We start from the raw sequence: 21,118 nt of genomic DNA on the forward strand, positions 1-21,118 counted from the left end.
GAGATAAAGCATCAGAGAGAGTGGGAGAGACAAAGGGAACAGATACAGAACATAAAACTAGCCTGGTATTTTTCTGCACAGACAGAAAAAACATTATAGTTAGTCAAGCATTTTTTCACAAATGAAAAACTGTGGTCAGACCTGGAAAGAAGAGAGGCGAGTGATACTGTATGTACAGTGCATTTGGAAAGTATTCAGACCCCCTCTTTTTTCTACATTTTGTTATGCTATGCATTATTCTAAAATCATTAATCTACACATAATACCCCATAATAGCAAAGTGAAAACTTATTTAGTTCATCTCTGGAGCTCTGTCAGAGTGACCATCAGGTTCTGTGGAGATAGGATAACCTTCCAGAAAGACAACCATCTCTGCAGCACTTCACCAATCAGGCCTTTATGGTAGTGTGGACAGACGGAAGCCCCTTCTCAATAAAAGGCACATGACAGCCTGCTTGGAGTTTGCCAAAAGGCACGCACCTGAAGGACTCTCAGACCATGACAAACAAGATTCTCTGGTCTGATGAAACCAAGATTGAACTCTTTGGCCTGAATGCCAAGTGTCACATCTGGAGGAAACCTGGCACCATCCCTATGGTGAAGCATGGTGGTGGCAGCATAATTCTGTGGGGATGTTTTCAGCAGCAAGGACTGGGAGACTAATCAGGATCGAGGGAAAGATGAAGGGAGCAAAGTACAAAGAGATCCTTGATGAAAACCTGCTCCAGAGTGCTCAGGACTGGGGCAAAGGTTTACTTTCCAACAGGACAACAACCCTAAACACACAGCCAAGACAACGCAGGAGTGACTTCAGGACAAGTCTCTGAATGTGCTTGAGTGGCCCAGCGAGACCCCGGACTTGAACCTGATCGAACATCTCTGGAGAGACCTGAAAATAACTGTAGAGCAACACTTCCCATCCACCCTGACAGAGCTTGAGAGGATATGCAGAGAAGAATGGGAGAAACTCCCCAAATACAGGTGTGCCAAGCTTGTACCCAAGAAGACTGAAGGCTGTAATCGCTGCCAAAGGTTTTTTCAACAACATACTGAGTAAATGGTCTGAAGACTTACGAAAATGTGATATCTGTTTTTTTATTTAGAATAAATGTGCAAAAATGTATAACCTGTTTTTGCTTTGTCATTATGGGCTATTGTGTGTAGATTTATGAGGGGGGAAACGATTTAGACAATTTTAGAATGAGGCTTCAACATAACAAAATGTGGAAAAAGTAAAGGGGTCTGAATACTTTCCAAATGCACTGTATGTATACCTTCTGTGACTGATTGTGCTCTCTCGGTACGCTCCCTGCTCTCCAGAGAGCTGGGGCCCCTGTGTGGCGATGGGGCAGGGGGAGTCTCCTTGCGGGAGGAAGGACTGGGCGGCTCACTCTGCTGGGGCTGGGTCTGGCTCTGGGAGGGCTCTGGTTCTGCTGGCTGGGTCTGGGTCTCCGTGGCTGTGTTGGGCTTCTGGGGGAACCCCGGGGATGTCCTAGCGGCAGCAGGGTGCTGCTGGGGGGCTGGGAGAGGGGGTTTGGCTGCCACTGTGGGTTTAGGAGGGAGGGGGCCGATGGGACGTTCTGGGAGGAGGGGCTTGTCTGTTCTGAGAGCCTCCACGCCTGCTCTGATTGGCCGCCTGGTGTCTGAGGGGAGAAGGGAGGTTGCACTGAAGTCATTACTTCAACATTATATTTACATAAAGGCTTGGAGCAGGGGTGGGAAAACTTTTTGGCTCAAGGGCCACATCGGGATTTTGGAATTCAACGGAGGGACGCATTTTTTGGGGGGCCTCCCAAGTGACGCAGCGGTCTAAGGCTTGAGTGATTGAGGCGTCACTACAGACCCGGGCTCGATCCCAGGCTGTGTCACAGCTGGCCGTGACTGGGAGACTTATGAGGCGGCACACAATTGCCCAGCGTCGTCCGGGTTAGGAAGGGGTTTGGCAGGCCGAGATTTACTTGACCCATCGCGCTCTAGCGACTCCTGTGGAAGGCCGGGTGCATGCACTTTGACACGGTCGCCAGGTGCACGTTGTTTCCTCCGACACATTGGTGCGGCTGGCTTCCGGATTAAGTGGGCATTATGTCAAGAAGCAGTGCGGCTTGGCTGGGTTGTGTTTCTCGACCTTCGCCTGAGTCCGTACGGGAGTTGTAGCGATGGGACAAGACTGTAACTACCAATAGGATACCATGAAATTGGGGAGAAAAAAGGAATAAAAGAAAATACAAATAAAAAATGTATTTGTATTTTATTTATGTTTTGTCTCACGGGCCGGATTGAAGGCCTCGGCCTAGGATACGGCCCAACGGCCGTACTTTGCCCCCCCCTGGCTTGGAGTAAAGATGGATATATTACATGGACATCCATTCACCAGCTTTAAGTGTCAGAATTACCTGACGCTGATGTGGACATAGTGCGAGGCTTCATGGACGTGGGTGGTGGTTCAGGTTTTTTGTCAAGAATTGCACCTGAGAAAGAGTAGAGGATTATAGCAAAATGGGAGGTTCACCTACACATATTATGAGCCCCTCCATACTTGAAACAGTCTGACACACAAAATAAACAAGAAATCCACACAAAAAACAGCTAAGGGAGCTTTCACTGTTATCTTTAGAGCACAAGCCATTGGCTGATAGTGCTGAGTTCCCCTCTGAGTGAATATGTGAACTGAACCCTGACCTCCAGCACTGAGTGACAAAGGGCAGTAATGACTCCCAGGCTAGCCGGTCTGCGTTGCTTGGACTTCCCATGAACGTCTCTGGCCTCCTCTAACCTCAGGGTCAACGCCAGTCACCACCCAGCTAGCACATAACGTTCTGAGAACCCTATGTTTCTTAGAGCTTGGTGAGAGCGTGGTTGTGCTATGGTTATTTTGCATACAACCTTCCCACAACATTCTGGAAATGGTGCAGGATAGTTGCTTGGCTTTGGAACATTCTCAGCACAGATAAGGAACTTGACAAAATAACGTTATTTTCTTGGTATTTAATTGGTTTAACAGAACGTTTCCTAAAAGTATCAAACATTTTTGGTAATGTTCTAGGAATGTTCTCCAACTGGTTTGACATTGGGAATGTTTTCAAATAGTTCAGAGAACATTTAGAAACAACCCACTGGGCACAAACGGGTTGAATCAATGTTGATTCCATGTCATTTCAATTAAATATGTTGAACCAACGTGGAATAGATGTTGAATTGATGTCTGAGCCCATTGTGAACGTTCTTCTTTGGGAATTTCAGTACTTCAGCATAACGTTTCCTCATGGTGCTATTTAAAGTCATGTTCTTCGAACATTAAGAAAACTTTCCAGAAAAACCACAAGAAAACATTAGTAACGTTCAAAGAACGTTATAAGCATGTTATTGAAAAACATATACATTCCGTTCTCAGCGTCAACAAAACTCTCTCTATCCTTTATCTTGTTAAGTGTGTTCAGGTGTATTGGCTGTGCCCACTAATTGGCCACACTTGACCTTAATGAGTGCTTGTTTCCTTTGAAATTGAGTCTGTTTGAATAGACTAAACTGAACGAGTTAAAACATGGCACACAAGCTCCATCCTGGTGGTGCTGTGGACTAATTCCATGGATAGAAAACAGAAGATCATAGGTTAATCTCACTGATGTTGTGTCACAATAAAAAAATAAATGTTAATGTCTAAGCAAATTAATTTCCATGTCTCCTATCTGTGCATGGAGTTCTAAACAGTTAACCTAAGCTAGCAGTGTTATTAAAAGTCTTATTGAAAACAAACGTTTTTAAAGTTATTCAAAAACCTCAAAATAACCGTTAATAAAACCTCACAGGAAAACTTTCAGGGAACCATAGTAAAACATTCTGAGAACCTCCCTGCAATCTAAAAATATACATTCCCAGAACAAGTGAAATGTTCAGTTCCGTTCTCAGAACGTTTAAAAAAACATTCTGTTTTACCAGTCAGGAAATATATGGCTTCGTTACGAGAACCAATAGGAAACCAAAAACATACCTTCCCACAACTTCCAAGGAACCAAATGTGCTAGCTGAACACTTTATTTATTTATACATGCAAGATTGATTTCTCTGATGGCCTTTACCTCACTGGGCTTCATACTGGCCTTTACCAGAAATAAGCACAGTTTCTACATTTCTATCAAATTGATCTAGATTCCTTCTTCTTTTCAAGGGGTACACAAGAGGCCAACAACAGCAGTTTACATTTGACAAGCATCTACCGTCAAATCGCATCCCTCGTGCCTCAGCAACACTTTCACTTGACAGTCTACAATTCTACAGTTCTAAGAGGAGATATCTACATGTAACACAACCACCCGACTCTAAGTTGACAAAGACTGCACATCTACAGCAAACCTGAGATGCTGTCAAGCTCCCGTCGGCAGCAGGGGATTTGTACATACAGTGTGATGAGTCACACAAGGAGTCCCAGACACACAGCTGAGGAGGTGTGCGGAGTGGCTTACCTTCGGAGTTGGTTTTCCTCAGCTCCTCTTCTTTGTTCTAAAGGAAGATATAAGAGAATGTTATTCATGCGTTATCCTCCCATGTGCTCCTACCTGGACTAATAAGGCACGCTGCAGTGGATAAGCTGCAATATCACAGTCTCAGGATTAGGTACTATACTGAGATATTCACTGCCATGGCACATTACATGAATGTCACAAAGGTGCTGTAATCCTAAGTGAATCCCAGCTGGGCGCTCGGAACATAAATAGAGGAAATAGGGAGGAAGAGAACAGAAAGGGTGGTCCACAATCATCAATATCACACACAAACACACACCTGGCTGTTTTTTGTGTCTGCAGGAGGTGTCTTGGCCACCCCCATGCGGTGGAGCATGACGTGGAGGCGCTGTTCAAAGCTGGATGTGCATTCAGATGCGTGTTTCTGAAAGTGGATGACCAAAAGCATTTTTAGAAATGATGTGCATTTTCTTTAGAACTCACTCCATGTGTTTTCTGATCACTAGTGCAGAGTGGTACCTACCTTTCCGTGTGCGGCAGCGCCATCCTCCAGGCCTGTCAGCAGGATGAGGGACTGGGACTTGCCCTCCCTGAGCGAGCGCCGTGTGGCCTTCAGCCTCCTCTCTCCATCTGGGGTCTTGCTCTTTTCCAGGGTCCGGCTCTTCTCCCTCTCTGCCAGGAACCCGCCGACAGGGCTGATGATGGGGCTTGGGGTCAGAGCGCTGGGGGACACAGATGACACCTCCTCCTGGACGGGGGCACTGGTGGGCAGGGTTGTGGGGATGCTGGGGACATCAGAGGGTGCGGTGGGGGCCATGGTGTTGTCCTCTGCTGCTCTTACTGTTTTGGTGGCATCAGAATCATTAACACCGGTCGCCTTAGCACCACTCTCTTCTTCTAACTTCCCCTTCTCTCTCTCCCGCTCTTTCTCTCTCTCCCTCTCTTTTGCCTCCCTGAGCGGTCTGATTAGATCTGCGATGGAGGTCTTTTTGACCTTGCCCTCCGGCCCACCCTCACCCTTTGCCCCCCGGCCAGCACGGACTTTCTTGAAGGCGAAGAAGTCCCCAAACTTCTTCTTGATGTTTTTGGAGGGGGCAGTGGAAGGGGTGGTGGTTGTGGTAGTAGTATTGGAGGTTGTTATGATGGAGGAGGAGGAAGAGGAGGTGATAGAGGTGGTAGAGGAGGGTGGGGCCAGGACAGACGTGCTGGGAGGGGCAGGGGTGGTGGAGGTCGACGATGTGGGTTGTGCTTTGTAAGGGACCTCCTCCCTCTGCGCTTTTCTGCAAGTGAGGTGAGGCACAAAACAGCAACAACACTACTGAGTCTCCATTCAGTGGTGGTGCTTGTTCAGTGTTCATACTCTATCTAGTGCTGGGATCAGTGGGATGCTGTGTATTTGGGATACAGTGTTTTTAACCACAGTAGACAAACATTAGTCTAATACATTCTGTTATCTTTCTGTTGCTACAGTATGTATGCATGGTGTGTGTAGCGATGTTTGTCTACACGGGCGTGTGTGAACATGCATGTGCAGAGGGTGTAGGTGTAGAAAGCTAGTATGAGTGGGTTTGTTTAGTGTGGGTGCATGCAGTATATCTATTCTGTACGTGTCAGTATGGAGGTATACGGATACTTACAGCGGGTCATCAGGGATGATCTTCTTAGTGAAGAACTCCTCTACTCCCTCATCCACCCTGCCCATGGTCTCATTGGCTTCATTCTCTTCACGCTCAGCTGCTTGCTCCTGCACACACACACACACATGTACAAAAACACAAACAAAAGATAATTGCGACTCAGTATATGCAAAAGTGAAGGCACTGTGGTTCATCTGCCACTGTCAAATCCCCCTGTAGTATTGCCAAAAAATAAATGTTTGCTTATTGGCCAAGCCAGCATCGCATAACCAATAAGATAAGTGGCTTGGAGAATGCTTATGGTAAAACCATTGTATGGCTGATCAGTGTAGGCTGAGTACACTCTCACACTCACCGTACACATAGGGATTAATATGTTTGACAACAGATATGCAATAGATAAAAATATATGTTTATGAACAAACACAGACAAATACACCCACACAATCACACACACAATAGATCATCCTCTCTATTCTATAGAACACTGTGTGGCTGTGGCAGAAGCAGTGTGTGCAGGCACATCTGTGCTTCAGGTACCTGGAGAGAACACAACCCCTCAGCCCTGATCCCCTCCATGTGACTGGACCTCTTAGACACACCCTTTCCCCACCATGTGACTGGACCTCTTAGACACACCCTTTCTCCACCATGTGACTGGACTTCTTAGACACACACTTTCCCCACCTTGTGACTGGACCTCTTAGACACACCCTTTCCCCACCATGTGACTGGACCTCTTAGACACACCCTTTCCCCACCATGTGACTGGACCTCTTAGACACACCCTTTCCCCACCATGTGACTGGACCTCTTAGACACACCCTTTCCCCACTACCACTTTCTCCTCTCGCTCTGTTCCAGTCTGAAGAGTAGCTGTTTAGTTTGGATCAAAATATGATCATTTAAAATTCTGAATTATTCACTGTTATTTAGCAGGCTGGGAAGAGCAGTTCACACTAACTCTTTTCCTGGCTGTCTGTCACTTACTCAGATACAAACAAGCAGTCCACAACATTTTGACCGGTAGTATTGGCTGACAATTTTCAGCAGTGGGAAGAGACAGAGTGAAGGCAAGGACTGTTTTCTCAGTGTCTCTTGCGCGCACGCATGCACATACAAACACACACACACACACACACACACACACACACACACACACACACACACACACACACACACACACACACACACACACACACACACACACACACACACACACACGGTAGGCTAGTGTTTGAGACGTTGTTCTGTATTTAACCAGTCTATGAGGGTAGCTGCTGCTGAACAGACTGTGAGAGAGGAGTCTAAGGCGCGGTGGTTACAGTGAGCAGGAGAACCTACACCCTGCAGAACAGAGCTATAGCAACAATATACAAATGGAGCTCCATGCTGCATGACAAACGGATTATAAATCATTTAGCACTTCTCAGCCAATCAGAGAGCACCGATCCCCATCACTCCACTCCATCTTCAGGAAGAGAAAAAGACGTGCCATAAGACACAAAGATGGTGTTTCCACTGATGACTAACAACACACACTAACCCTATCATACATATACCCTGTCTATACATCTAGTACAGCAACACTTTCTTACTGATAGACTGGTAGGTAGAAGGGGGGTGTCTATTGGTTTCTCCCTAATGAAGAAGGGGGCAGGACTTTACTGTCTTTGCAGTGCATTGTCTATTGTGGTAAATAGGACATCAATAGGTGGACTTTTCGCAACTACAGTTCATGTCTATGTAGGTATAGGGCTCTGGTCATCCAATAATGTCTCGCACTAATTCTATAATTAAGCAATAAGGTCAGAGGCGGTGTGGTATATGGCCAATATACCACGGTTAAGGGCTGTTCTTACGCACGACGCAGCCCTTAGCCGGGGTATATTGGCCATATATCACAAATCCCTGAGGTGCCTTATTGCTATTATAAACTGGTTACCAATGTAATTAGAGCAGTAAAAATACATGTTTTGTCATACCTGTGGTATGTGGTCTGATATACCATGGCTGTCAGCCAATCAGCATTCAGGGCTCAAAACACCCAGTTAATAATAGTTAATTAACCGTATAAAAAGCAGAAAATGGAAGACAAATCTCTGACATATGGTCTGACATGTCCTGTCTGATAATATGAGGTCTTGGATTTCAAAGAATCATCTCCCACACATTCCCAGGGAATCATTCAGTAGGAGTTCCCACCATTTGCAGAATTCAACTGCCAGGCTCTGTCCAATTTCTCATATACCACTAGACTCGCTGTGTTTTGGCTTTAACATAGCACTGAGTGATGGCAAGCGAATGGTTTATGACCAAACCCCAATGACTCTTTATTTATATAGCTTCCAGTTTATTTCCAGTTTGTCAGCACCTCTACACTAAATCATTTTATCTGGGTGTGCTCCAGCTCCAGCTTTTTATTAAACCTCAGATGACGACATCAGTTAGTAGCCTCTGCAACATGGAGGCAAGATGTTTTAGGGGGAGGTAGCTATGCCGTTATAAAAAATCAAATGCAGATGACCTTACATTTCTCTACAGATGTAATAAAATCAAATGCTATGGACCCAGCAGAATGTGCAGTGCCACCACCACCAATCACAGTGAGTGTTACAGCAGTGTGACAGTAGACCCTGTAGACCCTTCCTTCTCCACCGTCAACACAGCCAGCAGCCCTCCAACAACCGCCCCATATTTCACCAGGCCAACTACCTACATTATCACACATTAGAAACATTCACATAGCATAAACCTGCTTGCGATACACATGCACAAATAATAATAAAAGCAAACACAAAAAAGAAAGAATTCTGCCTCATAACACACTTCTTCCATTCCATAGATGGGTAAAGCAGTTCTTTCTGCCTCTCATCCTGCCGAAGCTATCTCTGTGGAGTTGTCCTCTCCAGAAAATCTCTGATCAGAGCTGGTCGCCCGTCCTGCCTGAATGTACACTGACCCCAGAGACCCAGATAAAAACACAGGGTTTAACACACTAACAATTACTATACAGGAGCACAGGTAACCATGGACAACAGCAATGGATATGCTGTTTCAATTGCGTTACAGACACACAGGTAACCAGGGACAAGAGCACAGGAAATATAGAAATACACAATTGGGGGCACCTTGAATACAGTCTATATAACAATGTGATGGCACTGTGTGCCAGTAAATACAACACAGTGGATACAGACACCTGGTTAATGTGGTATTAACCCAATTGTACAGTGTTACCTGCAATAGCAAGAATGAATCACGCTACAACACCAGTGTAGCACCACTAATGACAATGGCAGGAGGCAAACAGACAGACACATATAATGTTACAAAGAACACCTTATATCAGCCATTTATATTGAACTAGTTCTGCTTATAAGATGGCTGCAGCATTGTTTTTCACACATAACAGAGAGATAGCTGTCTGATCAGTTGGCAGAACAGACAGTGTCAGGGGAAAACACATACACACCCACACACAGACACACACACACACACACACACACACACACACACACACACACACACACACACACACACACAGACCACTAGACTGCCACCAATCAGCACGGAGCACCCGCTGCTCCTTGTGGGACATTTTAATCAAACACGACAATGAATACATACATGCAAACACAGACACATGACCAGTTCCCATTGACAATCCTTAACAATATTCCACCGTAAAAGAGTGATTGTCCTAAAGGCATTGACGGGAGAGTGATCGTGGAGGGGGGGAGGGGCGGAGAGCCGGTGAGCCCACCTTGATGTAAAAACATGAATGATAAAAATGATACGGCAGTCACACAGAGCAGAACAGAGCCGTCCAGAATCAGCATGGAAAGACATTGCCCTGTTCTGACAGCTCCCACCCCAACTACTGAGAACCACAGGGACCATCGTTAATGCAGGGGAAAATATGGAAAAAACACACAGAAATGGCTCCTCAACACATCAACAGCTAAAGCAGCAGCACTGACAAGACGGTGAAATAGAACCAGATCGACAGAGAGAGGGAAAGAGGCTGGAGATGGAGATGAGAGAGAATGTCTAGCGCTGCAAGCCACTGACACTGCCTCTGCTGCTGTGGCTGCAATAATCTGAGAACCACCATCAGAACACTGCTTCCTTCCCCTATTCCCTCTCCCTCGCTTTCTCTCGCTCTACCTCCAACATTCTCTCGCTCTACCTCCAACATTCTCTCTGCTCTACCTCCAACATTCGCTCTGCTCTGCTCTGCTTTTTTTTCTCCCCTCATCTCTCTATTTCTCTCCATCCCTTCTCATCTATTCCTCTCTCAGAAAGCAGCTCTGTTGCTACAATTATCCTCTCCCTGCATCCCCCCTCTCTTCCTCTCTCTGTGCATCCCTCCCTTTCTTCCCTCCATCCCCATCCTCCTAGGGCTGTGATCGTCGTGTTGCCTCTTACCTGGGGCTTGCTGGGCGGCTTGCTGTTCCGGCGGTTGGGTCTGGGCCTGGAGCGGGTGTAGTGCCTCAGTGTGTGGCCTTCGATGGGCAGGTCCATAGGGGGCTGAGGAGGTGCAGGCTCAGGGCGCCGGGGATCACTGTCGCTAAGAGCCGCGGCAGCAGCAAGAGCAGCGGCAGCATCCGCCTCCCTCCCTGTGTGGGAGGGGCCTTCAGGTTTCAGCTGGCCTGCCACTGTGACTGACAATAACGTTGTCGACGACAGCGCCCACCCACCCACTCCCTCCTACCCCTGAGACCTCCCCTCCTACTTCCTGCTGATAATAAATGCTCTCTCTCGCCTGCTGCTCCGTGTCTACATCCAGGAGACCTGCAGAGAGAGACAGAGAGAGGGAATGGTACCAACCTACACAGGCCCCGGGTGTGTGATAGAATGCATGGAAAAACAGGACAACTAACTATAATGTGGTGTTATCACACTAAGAAGGGATGTGAGATAGAATGGGAGAGAGAGAAGGATGGTGGGTGAGAGAGCGTTGATGAAGAAAGGGAGAGGAAAAGAGGACAAAGAAAAAAAGCAGAGAGCAAAGCGACAGAAAATATGGATGGAAGAGGAATCAGATGGATGCCTTTAACACTGAATCTAAACAATGGAAGCGAGAGGGAGGGAGCAAGAAAGAGACGGAGAGAGAGGGAGCAAGAGAGAGCAAAATAAAAATACAAGGAGAGAGATGGTAGTGAAAGAGAGCGCAGGTAGCGTCAAAACAGGGAGAGAGAGCCAAAGGAGGGGGAGGGGTTGTGTAATGATTGTACACAACCCCTCCATCCCCGTCCCCCCAGTGAGACTCAGTGGTCTGAAAGTAACCCGGCCATGCTCCAGTTAGCCACAGCCCTTTTTATTGGACAGGCAGAGCACCGCACTGCTGATTATCTTTTGTTGAGGGTAGAGTAGTAACCCCCTCCCACACACACACACCCCCCTCCCCTTCAATGGGGTCCTTTAACCTTCAGCACCATGACACAGCACTGTCACAAGGAGGGGAACTCCTAAGACACACTGAGGGACAGCACCTCACTGCATCCCAGACTGTATCAATGACACACAAACACAAAAACATATGCACAGTAAAACATACAAACACAAAAACATACAAACACAAAAACATATGCACAGTAAAACATACAAACACAAAAACATACAAACACAAAAACATATGCACAGTAAAACATACAAACACAAAAACATACAAACACAAAAACATATGCACAGTAAAACATACAAACACAAAAACATACAAACACAAAAACATATGCACAGTAAAACATACAAACACAAAAACATATGCACAGTAAAACATATGCACAGTAAAACATACAAACACAAAAACATACAAACACAAAAACATACAAACACAAAAACATACAAACACAAAAACATATGCACAATAAAACATGCAAACACAAAAACATACAAACACAAAAACATATGCACAGTAAAACATACAAACACAAAAACATATGCACAGTAAAACATACAAACACAAAAACATATGCACAGTAAAACATATGCACAGAAAAACATATGCACAGTAAAACATATGCACAGTAAAACATATGCACAGTAAAACATACAAACACAAAAACATATGCACAGTAAAACATATGCACAGTAAAACATATGCACAGTAAAACATATGCACAGTAAAACATATGCACAGTAAAACATATGCACAGTAAAACATATGCACAGTAAAACATATGCACAGTAAAACATACAAACACAAGAACATACGAACACAAAAACATAAAAACACAAAAACATATGCACAGTAAAACATATGCACAGTAAAACATATGCACAGTAAAACATACAAACACAAAAACATACAAACACAAAAACATACAAACACAAAAACATATGCACAGTAAAACATACAAACACAAAAACATACAAACACAAAAACATACAAACACAAAAACATATGCACAGTAAAACATATGCACAGTAAAACATACAAACACAAAAACATACAAACACAAAAACATACAAACACAAAAACATATGCACAGTAAAACATACAAACACAAAAACATACAAACACAAAAACATACAAACACAAAAACATATGCACAGTAAAACATACAAACACAAAAACATATGCACAGTAAAACATACAAACACAAAAACATACAAACACAAAAACATATGCACAGTAAAACATACAAACACAAAAACATACAAACACAAAAACATATGCACAGTAAAACATACAAACACAAAAACATACAAACACAAAAACATATGCACAGTAAAACATACAAACACAAAAACATATGCACAGTAAAACATATGCACAGTAAAACATACAAACACAAAAACATACAAACACAAAAACATACAAACACAAAAACATACAAACACAAAAACATATGCACAGTAAAACATATGCACAGTAAAACATATGCACAGTAAAACATATGCACAGTAAAACATATGCACAGTAAAACATATGCACAGTAAAACATACAAACACAAGAACATACAAACACAAAAACATAAAAACACAAAAACATATGCACAGTAAAACATATGCACAGTAAAACATATGCACAGTAAAACATACAAACACAAAAACATACAAACACAAAAACATACAAACACAAAAACATATGCACAGTAAAACATACAAACACAAAAACATACAAACACAAAAACATACAAACACAAAAACATACAAACACAAAAACATATGCACAGTAAAACATATGCACAGTAAAACATATGCACAGTAAAACATACAAACACAAAAACATACAAACACAAAAACATATGCACAGTAAAACAAACAAACACAAAAACATACAAACACAAAAACATACAAACACAAAAACATATGCACAGTAAAACATACAAACACAAAAACATATGCACAGTAAAACATACAAACACAAAAACATACAAACACAAAAACATATGCACAGTAAAACATACAAACACAAAAACATACAAACACAAAAACATATGCACAGTAAAACATACAAACACAAAAACATACGAACACAAAAACATACAAACACAAAAACATATGCACAGTAAAACATATGCACAGTAAAACATACAAACACAAAAACATATGCACAGTAAAACATATGCACAGTAAAACATATGCACAGTAAAACATATGCACAGTAAAACATACAAACACAAAAACATATGCACAGTAAAACATATGCACAGTAAAACATACAAACACAAAAACATATGCACAGTAAAACATATGCACAGTAAAACATATGCACAGTAAAACATATGCACAGTAAAACATATGCACAGTAAAACATATGCACAGTAAAACATATGCACAGTAAAACATATGCACAGTAAAACATACAAACACAAGAACATACGAACACAAAAACATAAAAACACAAAAACATATGCACAGTAAAACATATGCACAGTAAAACATATGCACAGTAAAACATACAAACACAAAAACATACAAACACAAAAACATACAAACACAAAAACATATGCACAGTAAAACATACAAACACAAAAACATACAAACACAAAAACATACAAACACAAAAACATATGCACAGTAAAACATATGCACAGTAAAACATACAAACACAAAAACATACAAACACAAAAACATACAAACACAAAAACATATGCACAGTAAAACATACAAACACAAAAACATACAAACACAAAAACATACAAACACAAAAACATATGCACAGTAAAACATACAAACACAAAAACATATGCACAGTAAAACATACAAACACAAAAACATACAAACACAAAAACATATGCACAGTAAAACATACAAACACAAAAACATACAAACACAAAAACATATGCACAGTAAAACATACAAACACAAAAACATACAAACACAAAAACATATGCACAGTAAAACATACAAACACAAAAACATATGCACAGTAAAACATATGCACAGTAAAACATACAAACACAAAAACATACAAACACAAAAACATACAAACACAAAAACATACAAACACAAAAACATATGCACAGTAAAACATATGCACAGTAAAACATATGCACAGTAAAACATATGCACAGTAAAACATATGCACAGTAAAACATATGCACAGTAAAACATACAAACACAAGAACATACAAACACAAAAACATAAAAACACAAAAACATATGCACAGTAAAACATATGCACAGTAAAACATATGCACAGTAAAACATACAAACACAAAAACATACAAACACAAAAACATACAAACACAAAAACATATGCACAGTAAAACATACAAACACAAAAACATACAAACACAAAAACATACAAACACAAAAACATACAAACACAAAAACATATGCACAGTAAAACATATGCACAGTAAAACATATGCACAGTAAAACATACAAACACAAAAACATACAAACACAAAAACATACAAACACAAAAACATATGCACAGTAAAACATACAAACACAAAAACATATGCACAGTAAAACATACAAACACAAAAACATACAAACACAAAAACATATGCACAGTAAAACATACAAACACAAAAACATACGAACACAAAAACATACAAACACAAAAACATATGCACAGTAAAACATATGCACAGTAAAACATACAAACACAAAAACATATGCACAGTAAAACATATGCACAGTAAAACATATGCACAGTAAAACATACAAACACAAAAACATATGCACAGTAAAACATATGCACAGTAAAACATATGCACAGTAAAACATATGCACAGTAAAACATACAAACACAAAAACATATGCACAGTAAAACATATGCACAGTAAAACATATGCACAGTAAAACATATGCACAGTAAAACATATGCACAGTAAAACATACAAACACAAAAACAAACAAACACAAAAACATACAAACACAAAAACACACAAACACAAAAACATATGCACAGTAAAACATACAAACACAAAAACATACAAACACAAAAACATACAAACACAAAAACATATGCACAGTAAAACATACAAACACAAAAACATATGCACAGTAAAACATACAAACACAAAAACATACAAACACAAAAACATATGCACAGTAAAACATACAAACACAAAAACATACAAACACAAAAACATATGCACAGTAAAACATACAAACACAAAAACATACGAACACAAAAACATACAAACACAAAAACATATGCACAGTAAAACATATGCACAGTAAAACATACAAACACAAAAACATATGCACAGTAAAACATATGCACAGTAAAACATATGCACAGTAAAACATATGCACAGTAAAACATACAAACACAAAAACATATGCACAGTAAAACATATGCACAGTAAAACATACAAACACAAAAACATATGCACAGTAAAACATATGCACAGTAAAACATATGCACAGTAAAACATATGCACAGTAAAACATATGCACAGTAAAACATATGCACAGTAAAACATACAAACACAAGAACATACGAACACAAAAACATAAAAACACAAAAACATATGCACAGTAAAACATATGCACAGTAAAACATATGCACAGTAAAACATACAAACACAAAAACATACAAACACAAAAACATACAAACACAAAAACATATGCACAGTAAAACATACAAACACAAAAACATACAAACACAAAAACATACAAACACAAAAACATATGCACAGTAAAACATATGCACAGTAAAACATACAAACACAAAAACATACAAACACAAAAACATACAAACACAAAAACATATGCACAGTAAAACATACAAACACAAAAATATACAAACACAAAAACATACAAACACAAAAACATATGCACAGTAAAACATACAAACACAAAAACATATGCACAGTAAAACATACAAACACAAAAACATACAAACACAAAAACATATGCACAGTAAAACATACAAACACAAAAACATACAAACACAAAAACATATGCACAGTAAAACATACAAACACAAAAACATACAAACACAAAAACATATGCACAGTAAAACATACAAACACAAAAACATATGCACAGTAAAACATATGCACAGTAAAACATACAAACACAAAAACATACAAACACAAAAACATACAAACACAAAAACATACAAACACAAAAACATATGCACAGTAAAACATATGCACAGTAAAACATATGCACAGTAAAACATATGCACAGTAAAACATATGCACAGTAAAACATATGCACAGTAAAACATACAAACACAAGAACATACAAACACAAAAACATAAAAACACAAAAACATATGCACAGTAAAACATATGCACAGTAAAACATATGCACAGTAAAACATACAAACACAAAAACATACAAACACAAAAACATACAAACACAAAAACATATGCACAGTAAAACATACAAACACAAAAACATACAAACACAAAAACATACAAACACAAAAACATACAAACACAAAAACATATGCACAGTAAAACATATGCACAGTAAAACATATGCACAGTAAAACATACAAACACAAAAACATACAAACACAAAAACATATGCACAGTAAAACAAACAAACACAAAAACATACAAACACAAAAACATACAAACACAAAAACATATGCACAGTAAAACATACAAACACAAAAACATATGCACAGTAAAACATACAAACACAAAAACATACAAACACAAAAACATATGCACAGTAAAACATACAAACACAAAAACATACGAACACAAAAACATACAAACACAAAAACATATGCACAGTAAAACATATGCACAGTAAAACATACAAACACAAAAACATATGCACAGTAAAACATATGCACAGTAAAACATATGCACAGTAAAACATACAAACACAAAAACATATGCACAGTAAAACATATGCACAGTAAAACATATGCACAGTAAAACATATGCACAGTAAAACATACAAACACAAAAACATATGCACAGTAAAACATATGCACAGTAAAACATATGCACAGTAAAACATATGCACAGTAAAACATATGCACAGTAAAACATACAAACACAAAAACAAACAAACACAAAAACATACAAACACAAAAACACACAAACACAAAAACATATGCACAGTAAAACATACAAACACAAAAACATATGCACAGTAAAACATATGCACAGTAAAACATATGCACAGTAAAACATACAAACACAAAAACATACAAACACAAAAACATATGCACAGTAAAACATATGCACAGTAAAACATACAAACACAAAAACATACAAACACAAAAACATATGCACAGTAAAACATACAAACACAAAAACATACAAACACAAAAACATATGCACAGTAAAACATACAAACACAAAAACATACAAACACAAAAACATACAAACACAAAAACATATGCACAGTAAAACATACAAACACAAAAACATACAAACACAAAAACATATGCACAGTAAAACATACAAACACAAAAACATACAAACACAAAAACATACAAACACAAAAACATATGCACAGTAAAACATACAAACACAAAAACATATGCACAGTAAAACATACAAACACAAAAACATACAAACACAAAAACATATGCACAGTAAAACATACAAACACAAAAACATACAAACACAAAAACATATGCACAGTAAAACATACAAACACAAAAACATACAAACACAAAAACATATGCACAGTAAAACATACAAACACAAAAACATATGCACAGTAAAACATATGCACAGTAAAACATACAAACACAAAAACATACAAACACAAAAACATACAAACACAAAAACATACAAACACAAAAACATATGCACAGTAAAACATGCAAACACAAAAACATACAAACACAAAAACATATGCACAGTAAAACATACAAACACAAAAACATACGAACACAAAAACATACAAACACAAAAACATATGCACAGTAAAACATATGCACAGTAAAACATACAAACACAAAAACATATGCACAGTAAAACATATGCACAGTAAAACATATGCACAGTAAAACATACAAACACAAAAACATATGCACAGTAAAACATATGCACAGTAAAACATATGCACAGTAAAACATATGCACAGTAAAACATACAAACACAAAAACATATGCACAGTAAAACATATGCACAGTAAAACATATGCACAGTAAAACATATGCACAGTAAAACATATGCACAGTAAAACATACAAACACAAAAACATACAAACACAAAAACATACAAACACAAAAACACACAAACACAAAAACATATGCACAGTAAAACATACAAACACAAAAACATATGCACAGTAAAACATACAAACACAAAAACATATGCACAGTAAAACATATGCACAGTAAAACATATGCACAGTAAAACATACAAACACAAAAACATACAAACACAAAAACATATGCACAGTAAAACATATGCACAGTAAAACATACAAACACAAAAACATACAAACACAAAAACATATGCACAGTAAAACATACAAACACAAAAACATACAAACACAAAAACATATGCACAGTAAAACATATGCACAGTAAAACATACAAACACAAAAACATACAAACACAAAAGCATATGCACAGTAAAACATACAAACACAAAAACATACAAACACAAAAACATACGAACACAAAAACATACAAACACAAAAACATATGCACAGTAAAACATATGCACAGTAAAACATATGCACAGTAAAACATACAAACACAAAAACATACAAACACAAAAACATATGCACAGTAAAACATATGCACAGTAAAACATACAAACACAAAAACATACAAACACCAAAACATATGCACAGTAAAACATACAAACACAAAAACATACAAACACAAAAACATATGCACAGTAAAACATACAAACACAAAAACATATGCACAGTAAAACATACAAACACAAAAACATACAAACACAAAAACATACAAACACAAAAACATATGCACAGTAAAACATACAAACACAAAAACATACAAACACAAAAACATATGCACAGTAAAACATACAAACACAAAAACATATGCACAGTAAAACATATGCACAGTAAAACATACAAACACAAAAACATACAAACACAAAAACATACAAACACAAAAACATACAAACACAAAAACATATGCACAGTAAAACATGCAAACACAAAAACATACAAACACAAAAACATATGCACAGTAAAACATACAAACACAAAAACATACGAACACAAAAACATACAAACACAAAAACATATGCACAGTAAAACATATGCACAGTAAAACATACAAACACAAAAACATATGCACAGTAAAACATATGCACAGTAAAACATATGCACAGTAAAACATACAAACACAAAAACATATGCACAGTAAAACATATGCACAGTAAAACATATGCACAGTAAAACATATGCACAGTAAAACATACAAACACAAAAACATATGCACAGTAAAACATATGCACAGTAAAACATATGCACAGTAAAACATATGCACAGTAAAACATATGCACAGTAAAACATACAAACACAAAAACATACAAACACAAAAACATACAAACACAAAAACACACAAACACAAAAACATATGCACAGTAAAACATACAAACACAAAAACATATGCACAGTAAAACATACAAACACAAAAACATATGCACAGTAAAACATATGCACAGTAAAACATATGCACAGTAAAACATACAAACACAAAAACATACAAACACAAAAACATATGCACAGTAAAACATATGCACAGTAAAACATACAAACACAAAAACATACAAACACAAAAACATATGCACAGTAAAACATACAAACACAAAAACATACAAACACAAAAACATATGCACAGTAAAACATATGCACAGTAAAACATACAAACACAAAAACATACAAACACAAAAACATATGCACAGTAAAACATACAAACACAAAAACATACAAACACAAAAATATACGAACACAAAAACATACAAACACAAAAACATATGCACAGTAAAACATATGCACAGTAAAACATATGCACAGTAAAACATACAAACACAAAAACATACAAACACAAAAACATATGCACAGTAAAACATATGCACAGTAAAACATACAAACACAAAAACATACAAACACAAAAACATATGCACAGTAAAACATACAAACACAAAAACATACAAACACAAAAACATATGCACAGTAAAACATACAAACACAAAAACATAAGCACAGTAAAACATACAAACACAAAAACATACAAACACAAAAACATACAAACACAAAAACATATGCACAGTAAAACATACAAACACAAAAACATATGCACAGTAAAACATATGCACAGTAAAACATATGCACAGTAAAACATACAAACACAAAAACATACAAACACAAAAACATACAAACACAAAAACATATGCACAGTAAAACATACAAACACAAAAACATATGCACAGTAAAACATACAAACACAAAAACATATGCACAGTAAAACATACAAACACAAGAACATATGCACAGTAAAACATACAAAAACAAAAACATACAAACAAAAAAACATATGCACAGTAAAACATACAAACACAAAAACATACAAACACAAAAACATATGCACAGTAAAACATACAAACACAAAAACATACAAACACAAAAACATATGC

At 38.4% G+C, this 21,118-nt stretch overlaps 1 pseudogene across 1 annotated transcript in view; it reads right to left on the bottom strand.

Moving 5' to 3' along the window:
• The window catches only part of LOC110532142 (uncharacterized), a 51,405-nt pseudogene that overhangs the window by 3,712 nt on the left and 26,575 nt on the right, over window positions 1–21,118 (bottom strand). Inside the window, exons 17-24 of the transcript XR_016483274.1 lie at window positions 10,529–10,982; window positions 6,098–6,204; window positions 5,661–5,740; window positions 4,984–5,582; window positions 4,780–4,884; window positions 4,461–4,497; window positions 2,394–2,468; window positions 1,275–1,643 (exon numbers count right to left, since the gene is read on the bottom strand). The product of XR_016483274.1 is annotated as an uncharacterized LOC110532142 (transcript). The remainder of the gene's footprint in view (window positions 1–1,274; window positions 1,644–2,393; window positions 2,469–4,460; window positions 4,498–4,779; window positions 4,885–4,983; window positions 5,583–5,660; window positions 5,741–6,097; window positions 6,205–10,528; window positions 10,983–21,118) is intronic.

The sequence above is a fragment of the Oncorhynchus mykiss genome, chromosome 1 (genome assembly GCF_057628025.1).
Source record: "Oncorhynchus mykiss isolate SJ-2025 chromosome 1, ASM5762802v1, whole genome shotgun sequence".
In the NCBI taxonomy this organism is placed as follows: Eukaryota; Metazoa; Chordata; class Actinopteri; order Salmoniformes; family Salmonidae; genus Oncorhynchus; species Oncorhynchus mykiss.